Source organism: Harpia harpyja, chromosome 9 (assembly GCF_026419915.1).
Source record: "Harpia harpyja isolate bHarHar1 chromosome 9, bHarHar1 primary haplotype, whole genome shotgun sequence".
Classification (NCBI taxonomy): Eukaryota; Metazoa; Chordata; class Aves; order Accipitriformes; family Accipitridae; genus Harpia; species Harpia harpyja.
The window spans coordinates 1,760,607-1,785,127 of record NC_068948.1 but is presented as its reverse complement, the minus strand read 5'-3'; the positions used below and the strand labels follow the sequence as shown (position 1 = coordinate 1,785,127).

At 48.8% G+C, this 24,521-nt stretch overlaps 1 protein-coding gene across 6 annotated transcripts in view; it reads right to left on the bottom strand.

Annotated features, from left to right (window-relative positions):
* ANKRD11 (ankyrin repeat domain containing 11) overlaps window positions 1–24,521 on the bottom strand; it is a 159,720-nt gene that overhangs the window by 80,873 nt on the left and 54,326 nt on the right. The gene's annotated exons all lie outside the window — the stretch shown is intronic.

Here is a 24,521-nt window from a genome sequence, read left to right as displayed (position 1 = left end):
GCTTTAAACCACAAACCCAGCAAGAGGTATGTGTCTGTGGGAGCAACCCCACCTTCCCATGCTGCAGAGCGGCCAGCGTCGCAGGTGCTGGGAATGTGCTGCGCAGGGAGCATCACATTGGTGTGGTGTCTGAAGAAACCTGCCCAGTTTTGAGCCCAAGCTGTCGTCCCGGTGAGATGATTCACCATTCTGCCCTCGCTACTTGTCGAATTGCATGAAAGGAGAAAAGCAGCTACGGGAAAATTTCTTCTGATTAGGAAGGTCAGTACATCTTTAATAAAGGGCTCTTTAAAGATAATCTCATTTCAGTATTTACATGTTAAAGAGGTTACAGAGATCAAGACATAACGAAGTCAAGAAGGAGAGGGCAATAAAAGCGTGGCTGGGATATTACAGTGAGTGGTATCTCTGGCCGGTTGGTTTGGACTCCAGGAGGGCTAAAGCAGCAGGGCACAGACCCCAGCAGAGGAGGAGATTCAGGCACCAGGAATAACTGGCTGGTGCTCACTCACGAAAAATCAGTAGCAGATTTCTGAATGCAACCGGTATCTCCAGCTTCTCCTTGTCCTTACATATAGCACATCACCCTGCCCCGACGGCGAGCCCCCGGCACCTGCCCGCTCCTCCCGGGGCACACCGCTGGCACGCTCAGTCTGACAGGCTTGTGCAAGCACTTGTGCTCTCCCCGCGAGCGAACGCATGCCACCTCCCACCCCATCCAACACAAACATCTTCAAACGCCGCAGCAGCTTCTACTATAGGCAGAGCCCTTGTTTACCAGCACGCAGGCCCAATTTAAACTCCTGAAGTCATCTCCAGCCTTTCGCTATAGCAACCCCAGCGAATCTTCCCACTGTAATATGTGCAGAGCAGCTTTGCATCAGAGCTATACATTGGCTGAGGTTAAATCTGACATCAGTAAAAACTTAAATATCTGCCAGCAGCTCCCAGTGTCAGCAGTAGAGTTTCATAAAAACTCTCCTCCAAAGCAGAGCTCCAGCGTGGCTCTTCATGTGCCACAGATTAACCCCGAGGAATTAAAAATTCTCCTGAAATGCTACACTCCCACTCCTCGGGGTATTTGAGGAAACCTGTTCTCATTCTCCTCTGCTCTACGTGCACTGGGTTTCTGTAACACGCACAATACGCTGTTGGCTTTACGACAATTCAGTGCAATGGTTTGGGGACGGGGAGATGCATGCCAGGTCTGGGTCCAATGAATGACGTCACTGGGAAGAGAAAGTTTATGTCAAGTTTGGAATTATTTCTCTACTGCGCTACAGAAAATTTTGGTACCTGTTCAAAGTTACTGTGCTTTGTTGCAGAGGCTGAAGAGGCTAAAAATAATCTTTATTTAAAACTACTTAACAGTCGCAAGAACAAGCAGAACAAAAGGAAAAATATTTTCTGAGGGAAATATTACTTCTAGAGCTCAAACGGCACTTGAAGTCCCACTCCAATAACTTTCAACTGAGGTTGCACAGAACCAGCAGGAAGCTGGGAAACCAGCACAGATTACCAGATCACTGGGAGGGGGAAGCAAAGGTATCCGGAACTGCAGGTATTTAGCACAGCTGCAATAGTAATAGGTGAGTTGGAGCATCCTTGTGAAGCAACTCGTTTTTAAGAAGTAGTTAGTGGAGCAGGCAGGAGAATCACAGACTTAAGTGAAGAAAGAACAGCAAAAATATGAAAATAGTTGAAATTAATAAGATTCATTGTTTTCAAAGCCAAAAAGACTTGCAGCAGTCATCTCAGCAAACAGCCCAACAGCCAACAAAACTTCCCTTGAGGTAATTCTCCTTGCATTTTCTACAGATACGGACCAACTACAGCAGATACTTTAAAACCGAGACAGTATTTAAAGGAAAGCCTAATACCCTAATATTTAAGGGATGCGAAGTCTGCTACAGCCACAAACTAAGCTGTTCTCATACTAGCAACCCTCCTAATAAACCTGGTGCTTTATTTTTCAGTTTAATTTCTTTAGCTTCAACTTCCAGCAGGCAGGGACTCTTCCTCTATTTTTAAAAAATATCCCGGAACAAAGCAAGTAGGATGGGTGTCAGGCAAGGTCGGCCCGAAACCTGAGGGCAGCAGATGTTTAGAAGGCGAATATACTCCCCAGCACCCTGCCCAGGCTCTGGCAGTCAATAACGGACAGGCTTCCAACCCACCAGATGCTCTCAACTTTCTCCTTGCTAAGCTAAATAGCTTGTGTTTCCAACTCCTAACGCATGAAATGAGTCTTCTGAGTCCCATTCAACCAACCAGCCTCTTCTTTTCTTTTTTAAGTGAATACTATGTTAATCTCATTAGCTATGCTATTGCAAAGCCAGTCTGCGAGTTGGTCCCACCTACTACCTAAACAATCTTCAGTGGCTCCCATAACACAGGGAGCACTCTAACCCCAGGGGTACTGGGGAACAAGAAATATTACTGCTTTTAGGATAAACCTAACGTTATGGTGCCAGGCCAACAAAACCAGCAGTGGCCCAGGAACCCAGAGCATCCCTTCTATCATACCCCAACACTATGGAGCATCGTTTCCAGGCGAGCAGTGCCTGTCACTGGCCTTACCCAGCCCTTGGCACCGGTTGCTGGTCCTCCCTGGCTCCAGCACACCCACACCTCAAGAATTTCCCCATGTCACACCTACACGTACTTGCCAACATACACCACAGCCTCCAGCCATCTCCAGCCCCACACGAGTCTCCCCTGCACGCGAGTAGCAGCAAATAACAGCTGATGGCCACTTTTGCTGAGCTCTCCTATTCCTGTAAAATTATAGGGCTCAACTAACAAAATACTGAGGGTCCCGAGTGTGCTTGGACATCATTTGGAAACCACTGCCTTGATGCCTGCTTGTAACATCACCAGTATTTGGGACATCTTTTGGTGAGAACCCAAACCAGAAATGCCAACCAGTGCGGTCTTTAGTTCAGCCCCATCTTACGTTCAGCTACGACAGAGAACAACAGAAACACGTTCTGTGACCCCAAACAAGTTCACATGGGAAAACATTGTGTTTAAAATGCAAAGAGTCACATGATGGCAACACACCTACACAAAATGCTCAGGCCTGCACCTGGGGAAAGAATTTAATCACCAGTTTCTGCTTCCCCAAGGAAGCCAAGGCACCACCTGTGTCCAAAGCACGGGGTCACCTCGCCTCTTCTCCAACACTTTAGACCTGGCATGTGAGGCTCTGGAGATGAAGAGAAGCTGTGGCAGCTGCCCTGGAGGATGACAGTACCAGTACTGCACCAGGGACATGGGGACAAGGGGGGGTGAGGATGGGGAAGGTGACAAAGCCCCCTCCGAGGGCAGGAGCACCCGTATCTATGCACACACAGACTCTTCAGAAGAGAGGCAGCGGCATCAGGGAAGTCCACAATGGCCAGGAGGGATGCTCCGGTGGGGCCACGCTTCCAGCGACAGTTTTCTGGTAGGTGTGAGGAGCCTCACGGAGAAGGTCTCCCCCCCACGAGGGGCAGCCAGGGTCCCCCAGGAGGAAGCACCTTCACCGATGTCCCCGGCGGGTCCATGGACAGGGCATGGATGTGCAAGCAGAAACCAGGGCAAGTACTGCACACCTCTGCAGGCAGGGCGGCGAGAGGGGAAGCGGGGCCGTTCACTGACCATTCCAGATCTCGTTTTAAAAAATCACCCTCGTCCAGATCACTGACATTAATTCTTGTGAGCTTATTTGGTAGTTTAGAGCTCACAAAACAGACCAGGCGAGAACAAGCGAGATTCCCGCTTCCCGATACGTACGATCAAAGGGCACAAACACAGCAGAGGGAAAATCTGCATGCTGCCCTTCACAACGAGGCAGCAGCACTGACCAGATGGGTCTTTAAATGGGATTAAGAGGAAGACAGCTCTACTACATCCAGCCCTTTCCTCCAGGGCTGGAAACTCGCCCTCCTTACAACCGCAACGGGGAACTATCCTTGTGCTTTTACCCTCTTTGTTCTTCCAAGCCACTTCCTCCCTCGTGTTTACCTTACAGACCTGCGATCTCCCTCTGGCTCTCAATTCCTCCTTCTTTGGAAAGTCTTTGAGATGCACATTATACAAGATACACAAAAATAAATTGTTTTTAATCCTCCAGATTCTAGTGCTCCCAAACAAGGATCTTAAAGAGCTTTACAAACAATGGATTAAGCCTTAAGACTCCCTGTGAGGTAAGAAAGTGCCTCTCTCACAGAAGCAGAGGAAGGTGAGCGAGGCTGAAGGCTGTACAACACGACTTTATCATCACTGCAGAAGTGACCCGTTTCTATACACACAAACACAAGCGAGTCTATCACTGATCCATCATCAGTCTAGCGACACCTTTGCCATTTCGCTCCAGACTCTGAAGCAGCTTCGAAAACACCATACATCTTTCAAAGGCCAAACGCTTTCTTTCCCACCTTGAAGTACCAGGAGTGCTACTCAAAACGCTCGGCCCAAGACAAACCACCCCAAGGATGGCAGCACCACTGGGTCCTGAAGCTGCGGGCGCAAGGCTTCTCTTGGAGTACTATTAAGATCTCATGACAACTAGCTTTCATTAGCAGGCGCACAGGAAGCTTTCTCGGCGTGTATTTCGAGCAGCTCACCGGATGCAATCCGGCGGAGAAAGGCACCTTCTGGGTTTGCTCCTCAACGTTAAAATGACTTTGGGTCACATGCTCTGTAGCCTCAGACTGCAACCGATATTAACATGACATCACATATTCTTAGTGCATCCTGGGCTGTAAAGCCCTTATATTTCTTCCCAAATATATTTTGCATACATCTTGTAAACAAGCTTTACATCCTTTTGATCAGTGCTCTGCACGGAGCCCGGGGAGGGGGAGGAGACTTCCTGTTCCACTATTGCAATCGCTCTCAGCAACGTGCTGTGCTCAGCTCTTGCCGCCCCGTGAGCAATGATGAAATTTTCTATTTTGGTGGCTTTTTCTTCATATATCTGTAGCAAGCGGGCTGCGCTCTAGTCCAGCATTGCTGTTGATATGAATGTATTTTTTAAATACATTTTAAAGTGGCAGAGCAATTTGTTGCAGCATCTCCTTTTCATGCCAAGATGGCCAGCTAAGAACCTTGTTCTCTAGCCAAACGTTTTCACACTACCTGGCTTCTCAGTTTCCTTGCCAGTTGTCTGAAAGCAGACATTTTTGCAAAAGAACTTGTTTACAGCAAAAACAGACTCCTGTATGCAGTAAAGCACACGGTCGTGTTTTCTTGCTATTGCTTATCTGCTGAAGATAAATCCGGTTTCTGCTTGCCCACAGGCAATCAGCCAAATGCTCACCAGCTGATACCTCCCTGTACCTCGTGGCGACTTCACGTGTCCGAACCCTCACTTCTCTTATGACCGACCGCCTCCGAGAGGTACAGCCATACCACGCCGCCAACGTGAGCGCTGACACAAAAATACCCCGTCCTGGTTCCAGTGACGCGACACCAGTTGAAGCTGTGGAAGGTTGCTATCTTCCTCCCTTTGGAAAGAGCAAACACCCACAGACTCCAGTGGCCACTGGAAGCCTAAGTACTGTATAAACAGTTAAATGCAATCGCTTGTGCTCTCTTGTGACTCCAGCTCACCACTTCCATGCCCTCCCTTTGCCAGCTCATGAGGAGCTTATAAAATCAGCATGCTGTAGGCAGCCTAGCTGCAACACAGGAATGTTATGTAGTCAGTTACTAATACAGTGTTTTGCATATTGTGTTTCAAACACTACATGCTTCTACATGTTCAATGTCAACAAGGGGAAAAAATTGTCAGACCAAAATGAAGTCTTCCTAATATGAGTTATTAGCTATACAGCAGGCTACCAGGTGCACTGCAAAGACCCCGCAGGGATACTCCTGCATTCGTTTCAACCCTTCCCTTTTGAGAACAATCTCAGTTCCTTTTCTAATTATTTTCCTCTAGCTGAGATCAGTGTGCTTCTCAGCTCTGCCCATCGCAGTCCAGCACGGGCTCCTACACGATCCATAATCAGGACAGGTATCGTTTGGACAGAAATGCCTTACGTTTGTCAATGAGACAAACAGCGAGGACCTGGCAGATTTAGGATACTAAGCAGGGAGGAAAAATAAATGCAGCATAGATTCTTCTGGGTTAAACCACTTCCAAATTCAAGGGAAAGCAATTTTTTTCAACAAATAGAACATCTTACATGAAACTGTGGGTGTGCTACTCTTACAGATGCTCTATGTGAACCAAAATTTGCTGAAATCATTACAGAAACATTCCACCATCTCCCAAAATAAGCATCTTTGTGTATCTTTGCCTGGCTAAATTATGAAAAAAACCTGCATAGTGGAGCACAGTTTCCATTTCCTCGCACACTCCTACCAGGGCTGTGCTTACAAGTAAATGCACGGACCTCTTCTCAAAGAAATCAGTGTTTGCTGTTCCTTATAAATTTGCAGAATTTTGGCTCGTTTCCATTTCACCCACTTTTGAATACGACGCTCCCCACCCCCACACAACTGTTCCTTTCTGAGGGATGACAGGCTATCCAAAAAAATAACAGGAGCGCTCGAGCTCCTCGTTCCCTCCCCGGATAGCATCGCTCCAGCGACAAACAAAGGAGCACTGGGAATTTCAGACCAACCTGTTGCGGGAAGCACCTCACCTTAGTTCAGGGTACCAATTTCTCCTGACCTCCGATAATGACATTTTTCCAGCAGTCCCCTCACCCTAGATTTTCTATATAATCATTTGTGGCACATTTTAGTTCTTTATCGCTTTCCTATCAAAAATTAGACCTCAAATCTCTTACGAAAGGCACCACAGTTACTAGAAGGATCGCCCCGCAACCTTGCTCTGTTTTTCCGTCACTGCTGATGTGGTACACAAAGAATGAGATTTTTCAATTTGTTTTGTCCGTGAGCCAAAAATTCCTTTTAATGGACTGAATATGGTGCCTGTGCTAGTCTCTCACCGCTCCAGCTCAACTCTCACTTACAACAGTCACTGCCTACAACGCGGAGTTGGCCTCCTTTTGCAGGAAAATAAGGCCAAACCAGCTTGAAAGCATGTTTGGAATCTGGAGATTAATTCCATGTAAACTAATGCATTCAAACCTCTTTGTACAGCTTCAGAAAGAGCTGTCTGATCCCGGCGAGAAGTAGGGCAGCGCATACCCATGCCGTACGATGGGGAGGCAGGCAGAGCTGCCTCCATTTTGAAACTCTTCACTAAAGCTCGCAACCATTAGTAAAGAAGCATCCTGCCCCGGCGAGCCGGCCACGCCGCCGCTCGGCCACCTGCCCGCATCGTGGACCATCGCACCCGCTGCCAACCGCTCGCAGGCAGGGAGGACAGGGCGAGGGGGAGCGCGCTGAAAAGGCCTGCGGAAAAAACAAAGAGGTGCTGGAGCCGGCGGGAGGGCAGGGCGACGGGTCAGGAGGCGGGCGGGCTCCCACGGGAGCCTCTGCCCGGGACCCGGAGCTTTTGTTCGGCAGAAAATGCCGGGAGCAACAAAGCCCTGCGAGGCCGTGGGGCTGCGACGCAGGTCACGCTGCTCCCGGGGGTGAGCCCACCACGGGCAGCAGGACCCCGTCCCCCATCCTGCGCTGCCCGCTCCTGCCTGTGCTGCCTGTGCTGCAGCACTCCTCTCGCCAAGGGCTCCCCGCTTCTCTCCACCACCTCTCTCTCTCTCTCTCTCTGGGAGATAAATTATTCAGAATGAAACCATTTTAAACTCTGTTGGGATGCTGAGCAAAGCTAAGATGGGTGGTGCTGCAGAGGAAGCTGTCAGGGACACGACCAGAAAGCAGGCCTTCCTCACACAGAAGATTACCAGTGCGATTACAGCCGATCCCACCTCAAACCCAATGCCACGAAACACTCTGAAATAACCGATCACAAAGCTCTGGGGGTGCCCCGTCACACCCAGAGACACAACATCAACTTGAGGGCAAGGCCCAGGGACCTGCCATGCCACATCCATTCATGGGAGGCTCCCACAAAGCCACCCCATCAGTGATGTTGGAGCACTACTTGCCCTTGTCCCTGTTATTTTCTTCCTGCTGGCATGATATAAAGCAGCAGAAATAAGGACTGCTGAGCGGACTATGGTTTGCACGGTGACCTTCACATGCCAGGGGAGCAATACGGCGGCCTCACAGCCATCACACATCCAGATGTGCTTCATGGACGCTCTCACAGACCCACCTCTGCAGCTGTGCTCTCCCATGGGGACGGGAGATGAAAGCAGGGATGGCACATGAGAGTCTGACCGCTGCCAAATTCCTCTTGGGTGACCGGGCACACCCAGGCTCCCAATGCTGTGGGCTGCTGCCACATTTAAGCAGGGGGAGATGGCTTCCATCGGAGAAACACAGGGCTGAGGCTGTGGTGGTGTCCCAAAGCCAACATCCCCCTATGTTGCTGGGAGGACTGGGCCACCCTGGAAAAAGAAACGGGCAGCACAGCAGCGCTGTGGAGGACAGGAGGCCTCCCGCCGCCCTCCCGCAGCAGGATGGGTCCCCAGAGAGGTCCCTCGACCACCCGTTGGGACTCGAGACCCACCACTGAGCTCCTTTCCCCAAGGACTACCCAAGCAGGACCCTCCGCAACGGGCTGTCTGAAATGCAGCACATGGCCAGCAGCCGGTTGCAGCACGTATGCTCCTTAGACATGAGCACCGGTGAGGTACTTGACACGGGGCCTCACCGTACAGATGTATTCAGGTCAAAAAGGAGAACATCAACAAAAAGGTAGTTCAGAAAAGAGCAGGGTTTTGTGTTGTTTTGTTTTTAAATGAGGAGACAAAATAATTAAATGGCCTAGAAACTATTCTACATTAAAAGTCACTATAGCACTAAAAATCTAGCTCTGACAGCTATGGGTGAAGCCCTTTAAAAGTTACCATGGTAGTTGATGCAGCTATTCGCCCACTCATTCTTCAATAATGCTGGATTATTTTTTTTAATGCGATTCAACCACAAACAAGAAAATGTTGCTGAAGGAAAAAGTACTTTCTCACACCATAAAAAACCCTCCATCCTTTATCTCTGCCACAAGTGCACAGCTAAGGACGAGACAGCAGGTAACAGGGAGCCAAACCAAACACGCAACGCTGAACTTCGCTCTCTCCCTCTCCAGGGAGAGAGGAAATTTAAGAAGCAGATTCAGGATTTCAGCATCCATTTCACTTTCCCTCCCCCCTCCTGAACTATCACTCCCTGGGCCCCAAACGGCTATTCAGATGCTATGTCAGCTGAACGCTACGTTCGCTTCCTCTCTCAAACACCAGCTCAGCAAGCCTCGCAACACGCTAGATGTCAGACGAGAAAGCCAAGTACTTTTGGAATACATCTTTCCTCCTTTTAATTAAGCGCCCAGGTAGAGAGCAGCTCGCACAGAAGCGTTCACTCTGCAAAGCCGCATCCAGCAAGGCTGACAGAGGCAAGTCGGAGCAAGACGAGACCCAAACAAAGGAAAGCAAACACGGGCTGTAAGGGAGGAGCAGGATACAACTGCATTGACCTGCCCAGCTATTATTTTCGCAATCAAACCCAGGCCTAGAAACTCCTACGGCCAAAGGGAAGGCTTCGCCCGCCTGAGAACGCCTCCCAGCAGCCTCCCCAGCAGCACGGTCCTCGCCTCGCGTGCAGATGGAAAATGAAAACCTCTCAAACCCCAGCTCAGATAACTGGTGGAGGCTGAGGAGTCGCCTCCCCATCTGCCAGATAAACCCCTCTCCTTCCCTGGGGACCTCCCTGCATCCCCCCCCCCGGCCCTGGGGTCACCCCAGGAACAGGGGCTGCCGTAGCTCAGCCCCCACAAACGCGCAGCTCCGAGCGGGGTGAGGCAGATGGGGAGAGGGAATAAGCAGCTTCCACCACTAAGCCGGGGAAGGCAAGACTGAGCCTGTGTGCCGCACATGCCGGGGGCACGCGGTGCAGGGTTCAGCCGGCCGGGGGGCTGCGCGGTGGGCCAGTCTCCTCGCCTGGTGCTAGCCTAAGCAACACGTACTGCTGGCTCTACAAAAATAATATTCCTCATTCTTAATCCAGTATAAATTATTTGTTAAAATAAATACTTGCGCTGAAAGCCTTAAGGCTTTACTAACAAAGCTGGGTTTGCACGCAGGCTGCCAGGTTTTGAGAACTGGTTTAATCAGCTGGAGAAGCTGTTAGCGTGCTTAGGGAGCACGTTCAGGCTTCGCAAGACACAATTTAAGTGAATAGAGCCGCTGTCGGTGGCAGCTCTTCTTTCCCACAGTCCCCTCGCCTCCAACTCTCACCAACCCAAACCAACTCAAACCGGGAAATGTTTTGCCACGGTATGAACTGGGAGAAAACAACCATCACCGTGGCCCTCGAACGGGGGTCCATCCACTTAGAGATTCATGTATTCGGCGAGGGGCAGTTTCTGTGCCGAAGCTTATTTCCAGCCAGCGCCCCGGCGAGCAGCAAGCCAACAACTTTCAAGATGAATTAAGGCCACCGCTTCCGTGGAGTTACGCTGGTGGAAGGTGGCTTTGTTAAACTGAAATGAAAGCTAAAAACGTGCTACGTTCACCCCATTGTTCCTTCGCCTTTTCTAATAGCTGTTTTCTCTCCTCCATCACTCTCAGGCTTCGCACGCTCAGCTGTGACTCTTTGTGCCTCCCTTTCGCTGCCTTCTGCTTCTGTTTGTCCTTTTGATCTCCACTTCTCAGCTTGTGTTTTCTGCTGCGTCCCCATCCCCCACGCCTGATTTCCACTTTTATTACGGTGCGAGGCAGAACGGCTCAAAGGATGAACAATGCGTTTTAGCTGAAAAGGCTTTGAAGCTGAATTGTGTTGTTTACCGATAGATTCCCCAATCTCCTACTGAAATAAAATAGTATTTTACCTCCACCAAAGCGCTTGCTGTTTATTTTCAGTTGGAAGCAGTTATAAAGAGCTGATGGCACGTTAAATGCATAAAAACAGGATCAGGAGCACAGGAGTATGATCACTTTTAAAAAAAAGAAACAAACAAACAAACAAAAAACCCAAAACCAAACCAACAAAAAAACCAGACAACCACACCTCCCAACAGCCCACAGTTTCTAGGAGAAATTATTTTGGAGTCCAATTGTAAAGCTTCTGCTGCTGCAAGGACAGGTTAAAGCTTCAACCAGCTCCTAAAAGCCCCTGTAAGGCAGCCCATCGGTTTGTTTTTTCTAGACAAGCGTGCTTTCCTTCAACACTGAACAAATAGCTGTGTACCAAATAGCTGCTTTCCCATCTGAGTTCCTTTAACTCCAAAGCATTACTTCAATTAACACATGCTCTTTCAAGTTTAAATATTGAAACTCTTCAAGCTGGGCAACTTACAGGCAAGTGACAAAGTACAACCACACAGCTCCTGCCCCCGCCATCGCTTCCCAGGGCAGGCAGAGCAGGCAGGCTTCCCTGCCTGCCCTGAAAGCCAGGCACCGCTCGCATCCAGTCTCAAAGCCAGATCCCTGTTGCAAGACTCCCCAGCAGCAGCATCTTCCAGAGACAATCCCTGGGCTGGGTACTACTATCTACAAATTAAGAGGCAGGACGAGAGATAAAAAGCAAAATACCATGAGCTGAGGAGATAAGACTTTAGTTCTTTGGTCTGCTCAGCGCTGCGTTTCGTTACCATCCAGAATTACACCCCACCGCGGCAGTACGAGCGTGGCTCAGCCGGACAAGGGGCAGAGCGGGTCCTGGGAGCACCCCGAGCCCCGGCTCTGCCTCTCGCTGGGGTGCCTACTGCCACGGGCAAAAGGAAGAAGCAAAACACACCAAAAACATCAGCTGTGTTTGTCAGCAGCAGCCACCTCCACCAGCTGGGATGCCCAACGCTACCTGGGCAGAAGAACGCATTAAACCAGCAGAAAGGAAAAGGCCAGGACAGGCCTGTGAGGTCTGCATCTCAAAAAATCTCATAATCATCAGACTTGAGCAGAAATAAAAAGACTAATCCCCAGGAGAAGAGCAGCACCTTAAGGCCCACGAGTATCCCCAGCACCCAGCGAATGGGCAGACAAAGGACCTGGGCAACTGCCCCCCGCCAACTGCTCGGTGCAAGAACAGACTTCTGCATGGTTAACAGTGAATTAAAATAAATTAAACCTCAGCTCATGCAAAGTGAACAATTATTTTTTTCATCACAGACAGGTAAATTTTCAAGCTGACTGACCAAACAAAGAAAGCATAAAATAGTTCAGGCTAAATTATGCCACTCTGACTACAAGCTGTAATCTCTGTTATTCAAAATTCAAGATTTGCAGGCTATAGAGTAGGTTTGGCAGCTGTTAATCAATGACTGAAATGAAAGATAATGCTTTACACGATGCACAGAGCTTCCTCAGAGGGAAGAGAGATTAACTCTCTGTAGATCACAGTCCTCAACCATACAAGTTTATTTCCTTACCATCACTATACCTTAAATAACTTAAGGCAATACTAAACCAGTAACAGAGCACAATTTTAAGCAAAGAGCTTTTATTTTTATGGAATAATTAAAAAAAAAAAAAAAATCTACCTGCAAACACTGCAGCTGGAGACAGCCTACTTTAAAGAAAGAACATGGGCACTGGGAAACGACAGTGCCTAGAAGCTCCCTAGGCAGAAGCCCGAACTGCCTGGCCCAGGCTGGGTGACTCAGGCCTCATTTAGTTAAGAGACAGGGAGAAATTCAAGCAAAAATCATGTTATTTAAGTGCTTCAAAAAAAATCTCAGAGTCTAGCTCTGTAGATCAGGCATTTGCCAAATTTCCTCAGTTAAAAAAAAGCAGTCTTAAAAACCTGAAAAGCACCCATCAACACGCCACCGGCAGACCGGCAGTTGGTTTTCATACCCCTGCTCTCCTTCCCAGGAGTTTACAGCTGAAAACCCAGAGGACATTAGACTAATGACCAGTTTGGACTTTGCTCACATAACCACAGTATTTCATCTAACTTCTTAAAAGAAAAGGTGGAAAGCAGTCCCTCCTCCAACACCACACATTTTAAGCACACGAGTGCATCGGACCAACGTGCAGAAAGACTTGGAAATGCTCCCTAACAGATATCTGAACTGGCCTCACCAGCATTCAGAAATGCTAACTCCACCTTACAGGATCCAACAGCACTCAATTACAGGGAGCCTTGAAGTGAAAAGCACAAAAGGATGAAATCCAAAATCTGCAGGTGTCCCAAGCAGTGCATACTTCTTACTCCTACTTATTCCTCCTTCAGCCCGTCTGCATCTCTGAAGACTCCCAAGTTACTAGACAGTCTCATTTATCCTCTACTGAGTAAATACTTCAAACAGGTTTTTTATGATAAAAATATGATGGCATTTGAACAAGCAGATCTCAGAAACAGTAGGCTAGCATTTGCAAATTAAAGCACATGAATGTGCACTGTGCATATATGTTAAAAAACACAAAATTTCCAGCGGAGCAATAATTACATAAGGTATGTTGCTAATTGTTTTGAATTCCCCAAAAAAGAAAATTACACACTTCATACCGAGTAATTTGAAAACAAAACTGTTGATAACTTGAAAATATTTTTCCAGTTACTACAACAAAACTGCTTCAATGTATCTTCTACTTTAAACAGAAGTGAAGAGAATTCCCAGATTACAGCAGTGAGGTTTGCTGCCAGTTTTCAAGCTCTGCTGGCAGCCCCCTTCGAAAGCTCATGCTGGCCCAAAACACGTGGAGCTGTGCTCAAGTGCCCAGGATGGTTTTGTTCCCTTACTCCTTATGCAGGTGCAAACCTCCTCAGGCTTAATTTTGCAAACAGGGTAGGTTTGTATCACCCTCTGCCTTCCAGAAACAGTTTCAATGTAGAAGCAACATCAATATAACTTAAGTTGCAGACACACATCTACTAAGCTAGTTCATAGTTTCTAAAACTAAAAATTCTGTCAACTCAAACTCCACTCAGTAAGATGCAAAAAGAGCTAAGGCCGTTGAATGAAGTCTACCTAAAGCACCAATGCGTTGCATGGCATTGGACCAGCGGTGGGGCTGGGCACGGCTCTCCTGCTGTCCCTCCGCCGGGAGGACGGATGCCTCCGGAGGTGCCGTGCTCAGGAGGTCTGGGAACAGCACAAGGAGGAGCTCGCCCGGGCTCACCAGATCCTGAAGCTGCATTCGAGGTGTTTCTCATGAGAAGGATTAGGAATTACTGGCTGCAAACGGAAGGAACATCTGCTGGGTAGCAGGCAGCCATCCGGGCTCACCAGTGGCACGGGAAGAGAAATCCTCTGCAGACCTTCAATGGTGTGCAGAGCAAGCTCCCATCAGTGAGCTAGCGCTGATCGCAGACCGACATCAAAGCAGAAAACATCCATGGCATTTTTTTGTGTGTAAATTATTCTTCCTGGCACGTGTGAGACACCGGCTGAATCCCTGATGAGATGGCAAAGGTGGTTAGTCTGGGTTTGGGGCAGGGAGCAGTGGTAGCAGCCCTGGCCGGGAATGGAGCTCAGTCCACGGGGCCATGCTACACCATGAGCACTCCTGCTGAGCCTGCCTTATTTAATAGTTTTGCAACGCCCTTTGGAGCCCCAGTAATTTGATTTTTTAGAAAAGGATGTAAAACATTCAGTGTTCACTATCAGTCACACAGGTGAGCAGATGCAAGCGCATACCACTAAATTTTCAAGGCAATTTTGCAAGGCTGCTTTGTTTTCTTTCTGTGTCTACAAAGAGAGCATTCTTGCCTTCATTAGGTATCTCCCTGTTTTCAGTAGCTTAAACACTGAAAAAAGCAAGACTAAAAAAAGAAATCACGACACTGGAAACAGCCATCTTCATAAAAACTGTTTTTAAACACCTACTCAGTCAAAACTGCGCAATAGGGGAGCAAGACACGGTTTGCACACGCATTCAGGTGATCCACCTTTTCCCTGAACGCCCAAAAAAGCTCCGAACAAAACCTCCAGCTGCAGGGTACGGCCTTCACAGAGACGCCTTTGGCTTAACTCAAAGATTGTTTCCCATTTTATTAAGACGGGGCTACCAAGCAGCAGCGATTCTTTCATTAAACCGTGGTTTGCAGAAAGCCACCAGCACAAAGGCATTTCCCAAACCCCCAGGCTGAAGCCGGCAGGGCTGTCACGGCAAGGCCGTCGCGACCGCGCGGTGCCGGAGGAAGGAGGGGATGAGGACGGCTCTGCAGCCGTAACGTACCATGTGTGTGTCCTCCAGCAGACCCTGTCTGGAGGGAGGGCGGGCGTGCTGGAGCCGCTCGGGGAAGCCAGATGCGAGGCCTGGCACTGACGCCAGCAGCCGAGCTATTTTTACTAACCAATGGGTTGCGGTGCCGGAGCAGGAGCTGCTTCGCCTCTCCAAGCCCGGCGCTCAGCCGGGTTAGAGGGATCCAGGCGGCTCTCGGGGCCGAGGTGGGAGCCCAGCACCCACTGCTGCCATCCGGGAAGGAATTCAGGTGCTGTCCGCAGAGCATGGGGCTTCTCTGCCCACACACAGACAAGCACCAACTCCAAAAGTGATTTTTTTTTTTTTTGGCAGGGAGGCTTCCCCATCAGAATCCACAGAAAAATCCATTAAATCACTTAGCACAGAGAAGCCTAAACAGATGATCATTTCTCCTAGCCACAATGACATCTACCTGCACCCTAAGCCCTTCCCAAGGTCAGCTCCCTCCTCCCCGGACGAGTCAACAGCACACACCAAATCCTGCTTGAAAAAAACGTCAAGACAATAAAAGTTTAACTCAAATAAACATATTCAAATTATGCAGTGCACGTCACCAGTTTTCACCGGGCTTTGAAATGCTTTGCAGTTTCTTGAAGCTGAATGCCAGGAATACCTGCTGAAATTATCAGAGCAACGCCGGCCTTCCTAGTGCTCTCTCTCTCCATTTTCTCAGGCTTCCTTCCTGGCTTCCTTCCAGTATTCCCATCTCTTACAGAAGATCCTGTTTTCCTTCATCGTCTCGGTTGTCTCCTCCTCTTCCTTCTCCTTGCCACCCACTCGTTTTTTCATCTTTCCCAATATTGTATTTGCTACATCCTCTCTCGCTGCAGCCCTCTGCCCCAGTGCCGCCCAGCAAACCACCCGCGGGCGCCGACTCCGTGCTCAGCCCCACACTGCTCGCTTCAGAGCTGGGCTATGAGATGTGGTTGCACATGCTAGCACCCAGGATAACATCCAGCTCAGAAGCTTTTTCCTAGCCCGCACCCTGACTGTTGCTGAGCACAAGGACACGTGGCTTCTCCCTTGAGCATCTCCATGTTTGAGAAATTCCCCGATACAACCTCAGCAGCCGGTCCTTACAGACCCACCTCTGCCCAGATGCCCAGGAAACCAAGTTTGCTGAGAAGAGCAAAACAAGCAGCAAGTCAAGCCTTCTCTTTTTCCTCCTTCCCTTCCTCTAGCCCAGATCAAGAAAGCCACATACAACCGAGAGCTCCTGCCAGCCGCCTCCACACCAGTCCCACTGCTGAGCAGATCCGTATGCCCCCCAGCCTGACACTACCTCCTCTAAAAATTTACATGTCAGGCAGTGCATTAAGCACAATAATCCCAATTCTAAAAAGTACCAAATACATCACTAAAAAAATAGCCATGTAGTCAGCCCGAAACTTCCTTTGACTAGAAGAGGCCGCCTGCCTTCCACAGCAGGAGTGAAAGAGCCGCAGTTTCTGTGGCCCGGTGAGTTCCCCACACTAGAAATAGCAGGTCCCATGAATCTCAGCTCTGCAGAGGCCTGAGCACAGGGCAGGCTCGGGGTTTTTTTAATCACCAGACTATGTAGGCAGTCACTTGACAAAACACATTAAACTTAACCCACCACGGTCACCACCAGGAGCAGTTCCACACCCTCCATCGCTCCTTGTGCAACAAACTGAGCCAAAAATTAACAGGTAGAAAACAACCATTCTCGCCTCTTTTGGGGACGCAGGATAGTTTTCTCCTTTTCTGGCATTCAGACTACGGCCTCCGACACAAAACTGAGCCTGGCCTATCCTGCAGCCTCCGTTAGTGCTATTGCACACTCAGGCAAGCTGCAGAGCTGTTTTTACCCTCTGCAGAGCAATGATGCCCAATTTCAGTGGGTTTCAGTGTGCTGGAACCAGCTCAGTGCCACCTCGTCACCACCCACCCAGCCCCTGTGCTCACTCAATACCATAAAGACTGAAGAGTCCCGTCAGCATCACAGCATCTACAAGTTCTTCAGAAGGACGCCGACCATTTGACAAGCAATTGGGTTGTTTTCCACACATCCACATCTTTGTAGCATCACTCATAGCAGCGTCCCAGCACTTGCCCCTTGGCTTTGAGAGGGGGGCACTGCTCCCCTCGGTATGGCCACAGGCACAGACAAGCAACTTCTGCCAAAGTTTTGTTCATGAGTTAACAACACTCATCCACAGGAAATCCCAAAGCGACCCGAGCAACGTGCGTTTTTCAGCCTTTCTACAAGAAATCCTGAACCGTTTGTGGTCAGCAATCTGCGCAAAACTTCAGCTGGGTGAGTACAAGTGAAAAGCAGTGCCTCACCCAGGTGTTCCTGTAAACCACCAACACCCACTTTCCTTCACCCAAGACGTACAAAGACTGTCAATTCATCTTAGTACTTGGGCGGAATCTGCTGACCGATGTTTTGATTAGAGCCTCAAGCACATGCTGAAGACAGGCAAGAAGACATCTAGGCAGGAAAGCTGCACCGAGATTGTAAAACTTTGGTAAAAGTACCAAACTCATAAAGCGCTTGGGCAGTCTGGGTGGCAGGCATAGGATGAGGACGAGGGCAGAAGAGAAGCCCGACTAAGATGCAGGAAGGAGAAGCAAGTGTGCAATGGGAAGGTGCCCGGAGGCAGCGGGGCAGGGAGGGGGCCAGGCACACACCCAGCTGGAGCTGATGGAAAGTAGAAGCTTACACAGCCTGGTAGAAAAAAAAACCCAGTGCCTATGCAAAGGAATGAAAACATATATAGAGCAGAGAGTACCGCATAGGGCTGGAAAGGACTCCAAGAGGACCATGTGCTCCCTCAAGGCGAGCAGAGCACTTGTAGATGCCTACGCCAGCCCACAGCACCGGTGTTTACAGATCCTTCCTCAGGTCAACACTTTGCTTAAGACCAATTTGAAGAGAATGGTCTGTTTCAAAGAGAGACTGCTCACAAACCAAAACCAACATGACATGGCACCACATGTGGCTCATGAGCTGCTAGAATGAACTTCTAGGCACTGCAAATAAAAAGCTTTGCTTACATTTAAAAGCATTTACATTTCTTCTAATAAACTAGACAGAGCTGTGAGGAGAATCAGAGGTTTCCTCAAAAATCCTGTAAACTGAGGCCTTCTCTGACCTCCTTTTGTACTGATTTTCGTGCTCAACCTGAAGCTTGTGATATCTTACACTGAACTTCTTGCTCCACAGATCCCTTCTTGCAGTATTTTCAACATGCATGGCCCTGCTATTTATTGCCAGGGTTTGCCATTTACAAGACACAAAAGCAGAGCGCTCCCTCAGCCAGTGCAGGGCATCCGACGCTCACCCTCTGTACGAGTCTCAAGGCCTCCTTCAAATAACTGGAGCTGTAGAGACAGCAATGCTCCAGCTGCCAGCCGTGGTAAGAGCACCTCCATACCAACTGCTGGTTGCCCTCATGGTCATTGAAGCTAGATGCTTTTTGCACACTGCCTGCACACACTTTGGGTTTGTTACCAGTGCTAGCAATGGCTTGGGCATGGACAAGTTTTCTCCAGCTTTCAAGGAAGATGCAGTCTGAGTCGGGAGACATCACTCCATGGCACACAGGCAGATGTGGAAGAGCACAAGCAGGACCAGGGCAGATGTTCCCTGAATGGCAGCATCCCCCAGCTCCCACTGGCTGAACACAACAGGAGCCCTGCCTGGCACAGAAGCAAGATACTATCGATGAGCTGTCAAGCATCATATTTCCTCTTCGAAAGGCACTACCCAATGACACATTTTAACCTCTATCATTTTTCAAAAACCACCAAGCCTACAACCACAGTGTTGACAGATATCTGCATGACCTCAACATCATCATCTTTCAGTGGAGACCACCACTCAAGGCTTTTGCTCAACTCTCTTCACTAGAAGAATATACCAGTCAATGAAAAAAACAGCTGGACGTTCAGGACATCTGCCCTGGAGCACTGCCTATGACTCCTCTGTCATCCACACTGCTTCTCCCCATGTGACCAGAATAGCTGTTAGTTCAATAAAACAATTAATATGTTAGGTAACTTACCTGGCCAAATACTTATGTGGCCAAAATGTTGGGTTTTAACCACACAGTTTGGAACTGCATCACAGCCAACACTGTCAGAGGAGCAGAGACAGCGAGAAGGAGGTGGCACCACAGGGAACAGGGGGTTCCCTGGCCCCTCACACAATCACATCTGCAACGAAGGTTGTCATTTCTCTCTACTATTTAAACCCACAAACAAGGGTTCACTCAACTTGGTGCAGGACACACTATTTAGACTTGGTGACAGCTTTCTCATAACACAGGGGACATGCAGGAACAGGGGAAGGTAAAAGGGAGACTAAGCAATTCAGCTGCATTATCTTTATCGGGTCCTTTTGGAGACCCATGCCCAGCGAACGCAGCAGCCGGGAGGCTCACCGTACGGAGCACAATAGCCCTCTGTGGTGAGCAGCCACCGGACCCGAAGCAGGAGATTTTCATCTGAGGCTTCCTGCAAAGCAGCATGGAGCCACTGAAACTACCACACACGCCCTTACAGGCCACCCTGCACACAGCAGGACTTTGCTGGGTGTTTGGTTTTCGGGCAGTGGCTGGCAGCTCGGAGCACAGCACTGGTAGCAGGTCGGCGACCGTGGATCCCTGTCCTCAGCAAGAGCCTATGAGAGGGACTTTATGGCATAGCTATTGTCACAGAGCCCTTGTTAGAAACCCTCATCACTCTGCTTCCCCATCTTCTCATGGTGGCAAAGCTGTTTCAGATGCATCACTCTCAAACTCTGCTTCAGGAGCCCAACCCTGAGCTCAGCAAAAAGCCAACCATGGGCAACAGCTGACAAAAAGACCAACTCACCCCTGCAGGAACCAGGCAGGGGACTCTCCCCTCACTCATTTTAACAATACAAGAAACCTTGAAGTAAACACATATAATAAGCAAGCAACACTTTGGTAACTACATTACCCTCACTGGTTTGGGCTTCCAAGGCCGGTGTCACTCAGTGGGCCGGAGGAGGACCGGGGTTGTTGGCTCGCCATTTGGAAATGTGCTGCAGAAGCTCTTTCCCTACAACCTTGCAACCCACCCCTTGTAATTTCTCCCTTCACTGCCCACCCTTTGCTGCGCTAGCAACTCAACCTCCACTCTTCTGGGCAGAGTTGCTGGCTCGGAGGCTCGTGTCCCCTCATTCACCTCCTGCCACCACCCAGGCAGGGACGCAGGACGGGAATGGAGAGTGCCAGCACGCTGCTCCCGTGCTGCGCTTCCAGGGGTTGCCAGCAATAAATGCGATCATCTGCTGTGCTGATGCTGCAGTTGCCACTAATGAAATATTATAATGCAGCCCTTAAAGTGACACCATGTTGAGCACGCTGTAAGGCTGGGAATTAACTCACAAAGCGCAACCAAGAAAATGGAAATACTTCTGTTTCACCTCTTTCCTAACAGGGCAGCCGACTGAACTCTGTTTCTTCCATTGCCTAGAACAAGCTAGAAACGGCAAGATCTCCCATCTCATGAAAAGTTTTTAAATTTTAGTGGAATTTTAATTATTGGGTCTGCAACATTTGCGAACGCATGCGACAAGAACTGCAGATCAGTTCTCACTCTCTGAGCATAACTAAGTGAGAACAAACAGTAAGCTTCACAAACCACTTAGATATAGCAGCAATATCACAATTTTCCCAAATAAAACATTCTTCTTGATCACGTTATAACTACCCAAAACTTGCAAGTTTGTGCTACGTAATGTTAAGCTTTTTATTTTATGAGCTTTGAAACAGCTTATGAGAATACCTGTGCTTTACAAAGGTACAGACAATTCAGGTCTTGTATTACCTCCACTGAACTTTAATTCCTACATTTATTTTAAATCCTGAACTGTATTTCTATTTAAGTATCAGAAGAAGAAAGTTACTGTCATATTGCTGTGTCTTCTTTAAGATACACCTACCCAACATGGAAAAAATACTGTATTCTCCTACAGTCGAACGTTTTCCAGGCACACACACAACACAAAGCTATTCTTAAAAGACCAGTCACATGCAAGGTTTCACGATATTTACAGGCATAAGAGATCCTTGTGAGAAGAACACTATGCAGAAACTTCCCCCAGAAAAGAAATTCTTGAACAAGAACCTACTTATTTCTGCAAATGTGACCAGAGAGTTCCTCGGCACTAGCAGAGATCTTTATGCATCCTCTGCGTTAGACCTTTTCAAGGCCCGTTTTTAAGTACCATCAGAACACCAACAGCCGATCTCCAGGAGGCAGCACGCCAACGGAGCCTTAGAAGCGCTCTAAAAGCTCTTTTCTTTACCCGTGTTTTCTTCACCCACATTCATACCCTTTTATATTTAACCTAGATAAGGAAGACGGGAGTGACAACCAGGCTGCTAACGCAGCTCAAGCAGGATCGCTGCTCCTGACTGTGTGAAACAACGGTCTGGAAGCAATTTGTTTTCCCATCTCATTTCACATGGGAAGCCCATCCGCCAGCGGGGCCGTGCCCCAGCCACGGCCGCCCGTCCCCTCCCTGCTGGGAGCCCGGCACACAAGAGGACATTGTCCCCCCTGAATGACAAACAGTTTTGTGACGCTGAGGCTGTAAAGTGCATCAGACAGGTGCAAGGAAGCTTACCAAATTGGTGCGTACACGTCTCCGCGATTCGGGGGACAAGTTAATTCCTAGGGAGAATATACACGAAACGCCAACAATAGTCTGAGAGGAAGCGAGCAGGCTGGGGGAGGCGGGGGGTGCTCCATGCTCGGCCCCTTCGCCTGCGGCTCCTCTTTCCCAGCCCTCCCACCACACACGCACGGGCTCCATCTCCGTCGGGACAGATCGCTTCTGCCGGCAAACCTGGGTTTCCTGAGCTGCAACACTACCCTGGCTTGTCTGAGGAACAGTAGAACAGGGGCATGCCTTCAGAACCTGAAACTCATCTGAAGAAAGAAACCCCACTGCCCAAACAGGATAACAGAATTTGAAAAGTATTTGTAGGAAGGGGAGGGAGAATCCCTTTAAACTGAATGCAGAGATGTCTTGTGCTTGCCAGCAAGTTCACAATAAAAACGTTTGCTATTTCTGTCACTGCATCTCCAGAAGCTCAGACTCGATTTGATTCATTTTCCCTATAAGGTATTTTTAAGTATAGAAGAAAAAGCCCAACTAATTGCCAGAACGTGTCCCTGCAGATTGTACGGCAGCAGCCATGCATGCATAAACCATTACACAGCTGGCAAGCAGACAGGCACATCAGCCAGCCGAGGGAGCGAGTTTCAGACAGGTTACCCCACCAGAGGCATGACGAAAACCAGGACAACCAGGTGATCTTCAGTACCTTCACACGCACTGATTTATTCAAGTATCTTAAGGTTTTTAGCTTTGTTTTTAAATATGCACTAAGTGGATCATTCAACAGAAAGCACACAGCCAAGACCTTGGCAAACCGCAGCTGGCATTTAATAACTGCACCACCTTTAAAGACCCGTTTTAATCAAGTTTTAACTCCTTGTCACACAGTGCCAGCGTGCCTCAGCACACCCAAGGTTTCACTCAAAAGCACTACCATGTCAAATTATTCCACCCTCTTCACCAACCTGCCATGCTTGCAAATCAGATCCAGGAACTAATTCGGCTGGAAACAAACACAGCTAGACAAAAAAGTTCCTTTTCTTAAAAAACAAAAATAAAACTTGCTATCTCTAATCCAATTCTGACAAGCCCACAAGCAGCTGTGCCAGCACAGCTCATGAGAAGCTTTTTAAGCCTGCACTGTAGCAGAAAGACCCCACACGGAATATGATTTTTAATAGGTTTAGAGAAAACTAAGACTAATAACAGAAATTGGAGTATACAGAAAAGGTCTTCATTTCCTTCACCCCAATAAATATATTTCTATAATCAACGTTTAAGCAGGAGCCAGATCAAAAACCAGATTAAAATGGAGCATTTTTCTTGAAAGCCATAAGGCAACACCACTGTCTGATCACTGCAGCAACCCCACAGAAAAGTACCGGACTCTGCTGCTGCCCAGCACTAGAAACTTGTTGAAACAGATGAAATGACTCACGAAGCAGAGACACGCATAGCTACAGCTGTGCTGCCAAGAGGAGGGGAAAGCCGCCCCGACTGCCGCGTGTTTAGGGAAGGACTGCAATCCACCCAGCGCTGTTAGTCAGGCCCTCGGCACATCACGCAACGCTACGGTAGGTAGAACTGAGTCGGCTCCTCTTGAATAAAAATCACTGAAAAGCTGTTCTGCCTATTAAAAAAAAAAAAAAAAAAAAAGCATCGCTACTGCCAGATGTGAAAAATTCCTCCGGTCTGGTTTCCTGGCGGGAGCAGGAAGGGAGGCTGTGACCACCTCGCCCCATGCATGCCTGGGTCGGTCCTGCTCCGCACGAGAAGGCGAGACAAGCTTCAGCTCAAACATTAACTCTCCCCAGGAAACACACCTCTCCCGGGTCTCCTGCAGCCCAGCCAGGACAGCTGAGATGCATCAAAAACATGAAGTTAAATGCCATTGCATCCACATTAAGAAAAGACGCAAGCACTCCTGCACCCGGAGAAGAGGAGCGGTTCTCGCCATGCCCGGCTCAGCCGACATGCTCCGGCGCAGAGCAGACGCGCGAGCTGGCAGGCTGCCCCGCTCATGTGCCTTTCTTGGAGCCTCTTCCAGCTCCTCCTCAAGGGAGCCTGCCGGGACCGTGCCTTCCAGCGAGGAGAGGCTCCAGCGAGCAAAGGCAGCCGCCTCCTCACCGGCACTTTCTGCAGCCGAGCAGCCTGCTGAGAGAGGAACCCCGAATCTGGGGGGGGTTTGAACCAGTAACTGCCTCCCCGGAGCGAGAGGGTAGCGGCGTGTGAAAGGTGCTTCAAGACACACGTAGCAATTCACGTGGAATTGAAAAGTTGACTCAAATCACATCCACCTTAAGCTGCGTGGAGGATCACACCGTGCAGAAGTCATATCAAACGCAGAAATGCCCCACTGTGCTTCCACACTCTAAAGCTGTAGATACACGACTACGCTCCCCAAGTAATTCTGCTACAGTACACAATGGTATTTCCCAAGCAGTTATTCTACAACACCTCTGCAATGTCTGGTGACCATTTTGGATTTCTACACAATTTTCACAACTATAATGATCCAACATTTACAGACAACTCTTTAGAAAGTTACCTTTAGAAGTTGTTTCCTTTTGAGCTATCGGTACCTTGCCCCTCCAGCAGTCACATACTTTCAATGCAGTCTGAGAAACTAAGTGGTTTGGGGAAGTTTCTTTAATAGCTCGTAAGTTTGCACAGAGTTACTGAAAGCTAAGGCAATATGGAGCCACAGCAGAGCAAACATGATGCTC